The sequence below is a fragment of the Homarus americanus genome, unplaced genomic scaffold (genome assembly GCF_018991925.1).
Source record: "Homarus americanus isolate GMGI-L3 unplaced genomic scaffold, GMGI_Hamer_2.0 scaffold24523, whole genome shotgun sequence".
Taxonomy (NCBI): domain Eukaryota; kingdom Metazoa; phylum Arthropoda; class Malacostraca; order Decapoda; family Nephropidae; genus Homarus; species Homarus americanus.
This window is the reverse complement of record NW_024744357.1, coordinates 355,203-364,158: the sequence shown is the minus strand read 5'-3', so window position 1 is coordinate 364,158 and position 8,956 is coordinate 355,203. Positions and strand designations below refer to the sequence as shown.

Here is an 8,956-nt window from a genome sequence, read left to right as displayed (position 1 = left end):
ATCATTTATGCTTCCGGTTCTAGTTACGTATTGCTAAAAGGTCTTAAGTTGTGGGTAGGGGAACAGGGCGAACACAGCGAACCCACCCAGCTGGGGGGTTTTGGGGGGCACTGTAGGCCCCCTGAGATTTGAAATTGACCAATTTCATGTGCATTTGAGGCCATATGTCTGAGTACAGTTCTGCATTAAGGAAAAGTATTAGAATTTTCTAAATATTTGTCTTGAGAATGTGACTTGATTACTGCCAGCATACAGCAAGGGCCGTGATTGGCTGTATCGCTGGCAGAGCTGACTGGGTGAGTTGGTGATCAGGCCACATACATTTGGAAAATATGCGTCGGACCCCAGGACCTTCCCCCCCCCTGGATCCTGCTTAATGGGACGGCGTTGATGGCTCGTCTCTTGCTCTTCTGTGTTAGATCACATAGACCAGGTGCGCTGAGGTGTTGAACAACAACACATGATGTAGGAGTTGGTTCACAGGTACTGTTATGAGGGATCTCTTGTGGTGCAGTAACTCGTCTGCAGATGTATTGTTACATATGTCTATGTTATTACATAATGTTAAGATGTGTGCTGTATATTCATTTTGTATCAGTCACCGTTGCAAGAGCAGTTTTCTATGAGGGGAAGAAGCTATATGAGATGTATGTCCTTTGTAATACTTAGTTTATTTTTTGCATTTTATGTGAATTATATTGGGTCTACGTAATTTCTAATATTTTGTAATCATATAATATTATGAACTTATATAATGAGGTTTTAAGTTAATATTCTAATTGTGAAAGATGTACTTTTGTTGACATTCAGGAGCTCTCTCTCTCTCTCTCTCTCTCCGGGGTAAATTCAGGGTGTGGATGTGAGTCCAGGAAAGTGACTATAATCTTATATCATCAATCGTGTATCCTATATGTTGGTATTAATTTACTCACCAGTATTAAGGGTGAATATTAGAAGATAGTTTTGTGAATGTAAGGAGTACAGACGCACTGCATGATCCTGCAGGTATTAGGCAGCTACCAAACAGGGAGGTACTACCGCCTGGGAAGATATTGGAAGCATAATGTGTTGTCTGTGGTAGATCTTGCTGCCACATGGCATCACGAAAATTGTGACCAAGTCCCAGGTTGCTGATCTGACTTTCTGCCTCATTTACACACAATTGCAGAGTCTCAATTGTTTCTCTTACTATTGAAAACACAACATAGCCCATACAGTATATTGTTCCTCACTTTTTTTTTTTTTTCATTTTGTATTTCTTTGTGGTTCTTTATTATTATTATTATTATTATTATTATTATTATTATTATTATTATTATTATTATTATTATTATTATTATTATTATTACATTTTCGCACCCCCAGGCCCCGATGTGGGTCAGTGACCTGTGCCTGGGTGGGATAATTCCGTAAAAAATTATTTTAAGTATGTAGTGTGTGTGTGTGTGTGTTTAGTGAGTATGCATCTATAGTCTTGCGTGTACATGATAACGCCAGTCTGTTTCTTTGTGAACATGAGTATGTGTTCCGTGTGTGTACATAGTATACATAAATGTCTAAAAAAAATTGTACATGCGTACATGACTGAACGAGTTTAAGTGTGCGTGGGTATTTTTATGGTATTTGTGCAGTACAGTAGTGCGTGCGGTACATCCTAGTTTCATGTGTATGTATTAATTGTCAATTGTTGTGTGTATGTTTATTGTACATAGTATTTCTGTGTATATTATGTGCTTGTTGATATACGTATCCCGACCCCATAGGGAGGTGAAAGAGAGAACGAGAGAGAGAGAGAGAGAGACAATACCGTGAAGGCAGGAAGCGAAGGACCTGAGACCAGCCAGGAGGTGGTCCCTGGCGCTGACGCTTCCGGGGCAGGTATCCAGATCTGATGGGTTAACTCTCACAGCCGGCGACACCCGACTCAAGAGCCGCTGGACCGACCGTAGCAATGTCGTTGGATCGCTTGCCGCCTTCACCAGCACGAAGTTCACCTCCTGAAATAACAGGGAATATTATATACTTTTGATTCTCCCTTACTCCATATTCTATATCATACCATTTACTTCATCACTCCCTCACCATCCTCTCCCTCACACCACCACTGTACTCCCTCACCACACCCATACATACAGTCATCAGGGGTGTTCCGAAGAGCCACCCCTTGCCCCCTTGAACTATACCGCCGCCTCGAGGTATCTTACCGGTCAGAACTTGGACACGATGTATTAGAGTTTGTTGGTGATTGATATTACAATTAGATGTTTTAATTTGTGCTTTACGCTTACAGATTGTAGTGTGTTGGGTAAAATTTAAGGCGGGTTAAAAGTATCATATAATGACGATGTAGATTTATAATATTAAAAAAAAAATGGAACTTATGGGAAGAGATTTGTAGTTTGGGCGAAATTAGTTTTGAACCAGATAATAATGTATAATTTTGAAGGAGTTGAAGCCATGGTCAGGTTAGATTAGGTTAGGTTTATACTGACGAAATGTACTAGAACCGTGAGGAAAAGCTTGTTCATTTATATAGGTATTGCTTTGTGCATCCCCCCATTTAAGCAAATGCTGCTTAAGACCCTAACAGTCATGTAAACATTCTGTTAGGAGATGTAACACCCTGGTCACTGTCACAAATACTAAAAAATCACCAGGTTAATAGATATTTTTTTCCCTCTATCGCCACCCAACTTCCCTGTCACGCTCTCCCCCTTCCCGGCATCCTCCAGGCCCCCAGTGTCGCGTGTTGTGTCCGCCTCGAACTACGAGGATTAACTGCTGATTCTGAGGTAAATTACCCCAATCATCCAGGTACTCCTCCCACCTGTGGTTCCTCTCGTGTCGTACCCAGAGATACGTCACACTGGCATCGTCACACTCAAACGTCGACATGGATCATACAGAAGCCAAACACGAAGTGAATTCACCATTCATTTTATTTTGTTTTTAAATTATCACCTTAGTGCAGTTGTTCATGATATATAATTCCTTTGGAGCGTCAAATAAAGGGTTCAGAGTTAGTGACGTATTGTATTTTTAAGATGTTTTATGTTTATGCGCGGAAAGGCGATGTTTTCAGTGCACCTGTTGGACTAAAACCCCATGCCAGGCCAACTTTGAACCCCTGAACTGATATACAATGATTGGGGTGTGTATTGAGTCTCTAACACAAAGTTGTTTTTATAAAGCATATTTTTCCAACACACTGTAAGTGTTGGTGTGTGTGTTTAGATTTAGGGGTTCAAACGTTGAATGACTCTGCGAACACGTGCAGACGCACCTAACCTAGAACGCACGCGCGTACGCACACACGCCCGCACGCACACACGCCCGCACGCACACACAGGTTTTTAAAACTTTATCGTACCAGTTTTATTTCACCGATGTGACTCTGTAGATCATTTATATTATCTCTCTGCATCCCATAACTTTACACTTCTATACAAATGTTACCCTCTCATACTATGGGATAAGGAACTCCCTTCCTTCCTTCCTTCCTTCCTACGGTTCCAGAGACCAGTGACCTCCACCCTGGGGTCCTCTCGCGTGCTTCACCGTCTAATAGAAACACAACAGTAACACGAACGTACCTTCCCCGTCTCTTGTCATCTTCGTTATATCGTATTGTGAATAACTTGCTCAGAAATAAATCACGCATCTGTCTTTATGGCTCCTCGTATATATGTTGCTATAAATAACATAAAACTTGTGTTTTGATTTTATAATTATTTCTATAAGTTTGATTAAAAAAACTTCCATTTTTTATGCTGAACTTGGTTTTAGAATTGTGCATTATTTTTCCTCAAAATATTTTTTTTCTTATCATCTTGAAGGAAGAAGAGAGACGCACATGTCAGTACCAAAGTACTGTGGCGAAGGTATACAGTAGATCAGTGAATAATTTAGAATGGGAGAGTGTACTGTACTGGATTACCTGAAAGTTATACACCATTACACTCTGTGAACTTGTTGGAAATCCTTGGCAGTTGGAGCACAGAAGTACATGATAGAACAAATTCTAATTGAACATAGACAAGCCTTCAGGTGGATGAAATTTTTTTTTTATCATATTCGCCACTTATCAGCTTACTAGCCGTTTGGGCGGTTTATCCAGTGTTAGTACAGGAGGAAGCGGGACCGGGAAACCTGTGGTGTTTGGTAGTGAGGGTCACACTGGATAACACCCCTCTCACGTGTGTCCAGGACAAGGCTCGAACCCCTGACATATTGGTGGGAGGTATGCACGTTACTGTATAGAAAGAAGGTTCAGGGTGTAACTGATTTAGGTAAATACTTTGAATCGACAAGTCAAGCTTTCATGGTATAATATTCTCCTGACTATTCATAACCTTCTCCTGACTATTCATAACCTTCATGAAAGAATGTGGGCATTTGGGTTATAAACTTTCGCATTAAACGCGATTTAAACTGACTCGTGAGGCAGAGGAATTCCTTCAAGTCTATTTTGCACACGCTCTCAACCTTGTTACAACGGCAGCTTGTTTGGCTAACCAACACTCAACCCTGGCATTAACTGAGAACATGATGACCAAGACGACGACTGGAGGAAGTCTTCGCTTTCGCAGTTACTGATGTGTCAAGGAGCACCTCTCACATATGTGTGTGTGTGTGTGTGTGTGTGTGTGTGTCTCAGCACTCAGAGCTGACCTACCTCAGCTATCCTCCATCCCTGGATAGAGTAGCTACTGCCATCAAACAGATAAAAAATAACAAAGCCTCAGGGCCTGATATAATCCCAGCCGAGGTGTATAAAGAGGAGGACCTCTTTTTAGCAAGCCGTCTCCGCTCTTTCCTGGAGAATATATGGGAAAAGAAGGTAATCCCCCAAGCTCGTAAAGACGCCTCCATTGTCAATATTTATAAGAACAAGGGAGACCGATCAAACTGCTGCTGTCTGTAGCTGGCAAGATTATCGTCTGAGTCCTCCTACACAGACTTCCTCTTGAGGTGGAAGACTTCCTCCCAGAATCTCAATGTGGCTTTAGACCATCACATGGCACCACTGATAATAATCTTTGCTGCCCGTCAGATACAGGATAACTGCAGAGAACAGCTTCGTGACCTGTACATGGCCTTCATCGACCTTACCAAGGCCTTCGACTCGGTAAACAGGGAAGTCTTCTGGCGGACCCTCAGCCGTTTTGGCTGCCCACAAAATTCATCGCCATTGTAGGGCAACTTCACGACGGCATTAACGGCAGTGTCCTGTACAATGGCACCCAGTCAGAGTTCTCCCCAATCCTAACGGGGGTAAAACAAAGATGTTTAGTGGCACTAATCTTCTTTTCCATTTTCTTGGCTGCCTTCCCTACTCGCACCAGTGCCAATTTAGCCGGTGGAGTGGACATCCAGTACCGGATGAAGGGGCTTTTCAACATATGATGACTCCAGGCTGGAACAAAGGTGTCGCCAGCTTCCATTACTGAACTTCAGTATGCAGACGACCTCACCCTCGTTGCTCACACTGAACTCGACCTACAGAAGATCCTTAACATCTACGCAGATGTGTATGCACATTTCGGCTTTGAGGTGAATGTACGTACCCTTATTCAACCACACCACCGTTCGTCCAGCTTAACAGTACTACCCTCTGTAATGTTACCCACATTCAATATTTCGGTTTCCACCTGTCCACCACCATGTACATAGATGAAGAGAGTCAACATCGGATCATATTTGCATCTCAAGCCTTTGGCAGACACCATACCCATGTCTTCAGCTGTAGGGAGCTGAAATTATCTACAAAATTGCACGTATATCGAGCAGAAGTCCTCCTCACCCTGCTATAAGGCAGCGAGACATGGGCCACATACAGGAGGCACCTTAAGGCACCTGAAAACTTTCACCAACGTAGTCTACGTTCCATCCTCCGAGTTTGCTGGGAAGACAAGAGAACAAACGCCGGTGTTCTTGGTGACACCAACTGTAGGAGCATCGAGGCTACCATTATCCATGAACAACTAAGCTGGACTGGCCATATTACCCGCATGAACGACAGTTGACTGCCAAAGCAGCTACTTTACAGTCACCTAACGAATGGTAAATGTAACTTTGGTGGGCAACGGAAAAGGTATACGGATATTCTTAAGACAAACCTGAAAAAGTGCCAAATTGATCCCCTCACCTGGGGCGATCACTCCACACCGTAACGCTTGGAGAAGCACCACACGAGAAGGTGTCAATACTTTCGAATTAGCCCGACTGCATACCGAGGCAGACAAGCGCCAGTGCCGGAAAGACGCTGCCGTCGCCCCTCCCCCACTAGATGTAGCCCTCCACACGTGCAACATCTGTGGATGACCCTGCCGGTCCCGTATCGACCTCTTTAGTCACCTTAGAGCTCACCAGCGAAGGTGACACTTTTAATAACTCATGTCATTGTATCGTAGCTGGAAAATCGTCATACTCGATTCCGATTGACAGCAAAAGTAGTAGTTGTGGTGTTAAACTAAATAAGGATAATTGACTAATAGGAAAATTATGAATTATAACCATTTAAGCTTTTAAAAACCAATTAACATTTTTGACAAATATTTTGTTTTTGTTTTTATTGCTTTAACTTAATGTAAATAAATTCGTGTTTGGTAAATAATCATATTCATTTGAAACTTAATTTACCACCATAACCAAGTTATACCCAAGATAGATTTGCTAGAGTTAGGTTAGGTCGTCCGCGAATTGCTGTTCGACACTATAAGTGCATCCAGCCCATGCGAGCACTTACTGATTGCTATAAGAACAGCCAGTCCCAACTATTGTAAAAAGTATCAACTCGCTGTGTGTTCACTCCCAGCCAATCTTATACTTTTTACTGTTACTACAGTATGTTGGCATTGCCTGCTATGTGACCTCCCCACCTAGTTATTATATATCATATATGTATCACTTATGTTACTTGTATATTATTTGTCAATTAAGTGACCCATTCCCCTATTACGTAACTGTAAATTTGCAGCCTTTTGGATGCCATAGACTTTCAATAAACCGTTAATTAATATTAGTAGTAGTAGTAGTAGTACACACTCACCCTGTGTACGTTCTCCTCGGTGACAGAGCGCTGAGGTGTGGTACGGACCATGCATACACATATGCCCGTCAGCGGGATGGTCCGCGGATTGCCCATGAACAGTCGCATGCGGCTGGTCTCTGCTGGTTCTGGTTCATCTGCGGCATACAAAACCTTAACTACTTTATAAATTAAGACATTGCGTGAATGAAGAGAGTGAGTATGTAATTTGGTAAGGAAAAAGGCCTACCAGTTCAGCAAGCTACCAGTTGCATTGACTATGACTCAGTGACTGACATAGTCCGGATATGATCTAAGCACATCCTGTGAAGGGGTAAAGACACGACTCTGGTACAACCATATCACAATTCCCTGGACTTTTGATGTGACAGGAGAAAGGAAGACACGCAAACTCTCGGAGGTGTGACTGATGAAACCCACCAACTTGTGTGTGTGTGTGTGTGTGTGTGTGTGTGTGAAAGAGAAATACTCACTGGAGGTTATGGCTCAGGGTAATGGTTAATGTAAACTTGTTGTGTCAGTGTGTCAGAGCGTGAAGGGCCAGGTACTATCAAGTGTCACTTAGAATGAGTAACCCCCCTACTCTAAGGTGCATGGAGAAGAATGTAAGACCAGATACTATGCGGAGAAGCTAAGACAGTGACCCTCAGATGACTGGGAAGAAAAGTCAACGAGTCATCAGTTCTCAGGTGTGACGGAGGTGACAGGTAGAAGGTGAGGAGGTAGACAGGCGCAAGGAGGATAGTCACAGTGAAAAGAGACCTGGTAAGAGTGAAGGAGGATATGATAATAGCAGCAGAGGACCCGCTAAGATGGAGGGAAGTGGATCAGAGATTTATACCACACCACGAAAGGGAAACACAAGAAAAACTGTCAAGTGTGATTAAGCAAATTAACCTCATTTATCTTGGTTGTATAAAAAATTATAACTCAACATGCTCTAGAAAATAGCCTGAGAACCAGAGTGTATCAGGAATTAAAATACATCTGCTGTCAGAAGTGATATAAATATTCGTCCCTCCCATGGGCGAGGCAACACAGAGGACGACCTACCATCGACGGTATGCTCGGTGGCGGTAGAGTTGCGGCGGGATTGGTGGAGTTCCGTCGGCCCGCTGACTGTGGAGCTGCGACGAGAGGGTCCACTGGACGGCTGCGACAGTAGTGGTGATGATGCCAGCTGGCAACACAAAAAGGTTATTTTCATAGCAATTTATCGGTACCTTACATGCTGTAATGTATGTATTGTCTAATATTTGGCTCCACAGGTGTTGACGGTCTGTCAAGGACGGTATGGGTAAACCAGAATGTACCAAGTTTTCGGTTCACAAGGAGACTACTTGGTCGCTATTATTTCCCAAACTGTAATGTTAAAAAATCAATTACAGCTGGATAAACTGGGAGGGCCTCAGGGGTGAATCAGCAACTTTTAATATTGGGGCGAGTACTGATTTACTGATTCCACCTGACATCCACATCCTACAAATTGTTTAAGTATAGTGTACATACACATTAGAAATGTCTCAACAAGACACCTGTTACACGGTACATGTTGGCAGTAATGGCCGAGAAACTATGACCAGCGAATACTTCGGTTATTACAAGGAGAGCGCGGTGATCTCTTCTTGCTTTGTTTCATGGATAGGATATGAACAAAAAGATCACCTAGTCACTTAGGCTCGAATTCAGAACGCTGGTTTGGAACCGCATGAAGGTTTAAACCAAGGATCGAGCGAAGATTGAAGATTGTTGGTATTCAGAACGCTGGCTTGAGTCAACACAAAGATTCAAACCGGGTTGAGATCGGATTTGTCGATCCTCGCATAAATCCAGCCTGTAGGTAGGTTTAGCGGTCGATCCGTCATTCAAGATAGCAAGTCAATATGAATTTTCAGGAGGCGGGCG

The 8,956-nt window shown here is 42.9% G+C and overlaps 1 protein-coding gene across 1 annotated transcript in view; it reads right to left on the bottom strand.

Moving 5' to 3' along the window:
- Positions 1 to 7,175, bottom strand: part of LOC121877742 (dynein axonemal heavy chain 5-like) — a 31,349-nt gene extending 24,174 nt beyond the window's left edge. Inside the window, exons 1-2 of the mRNA XM_042383598.1 lie at positions 7,052 to 7,175; positions 1,808 to 1,997 (exon numbers count right to left, since the gene is read on the bottom strand). The gene's annotated coding sequence lies outside the window, so the exon portion shown is untranslated. The remainder of the gene's footprint in view (positions 1 to 1,807; positions 1,998 to 7,051) is intronic.
- Between the last annotated feature and the right edge of the window lie 1,781 nt (positions 7,176 to 8,956).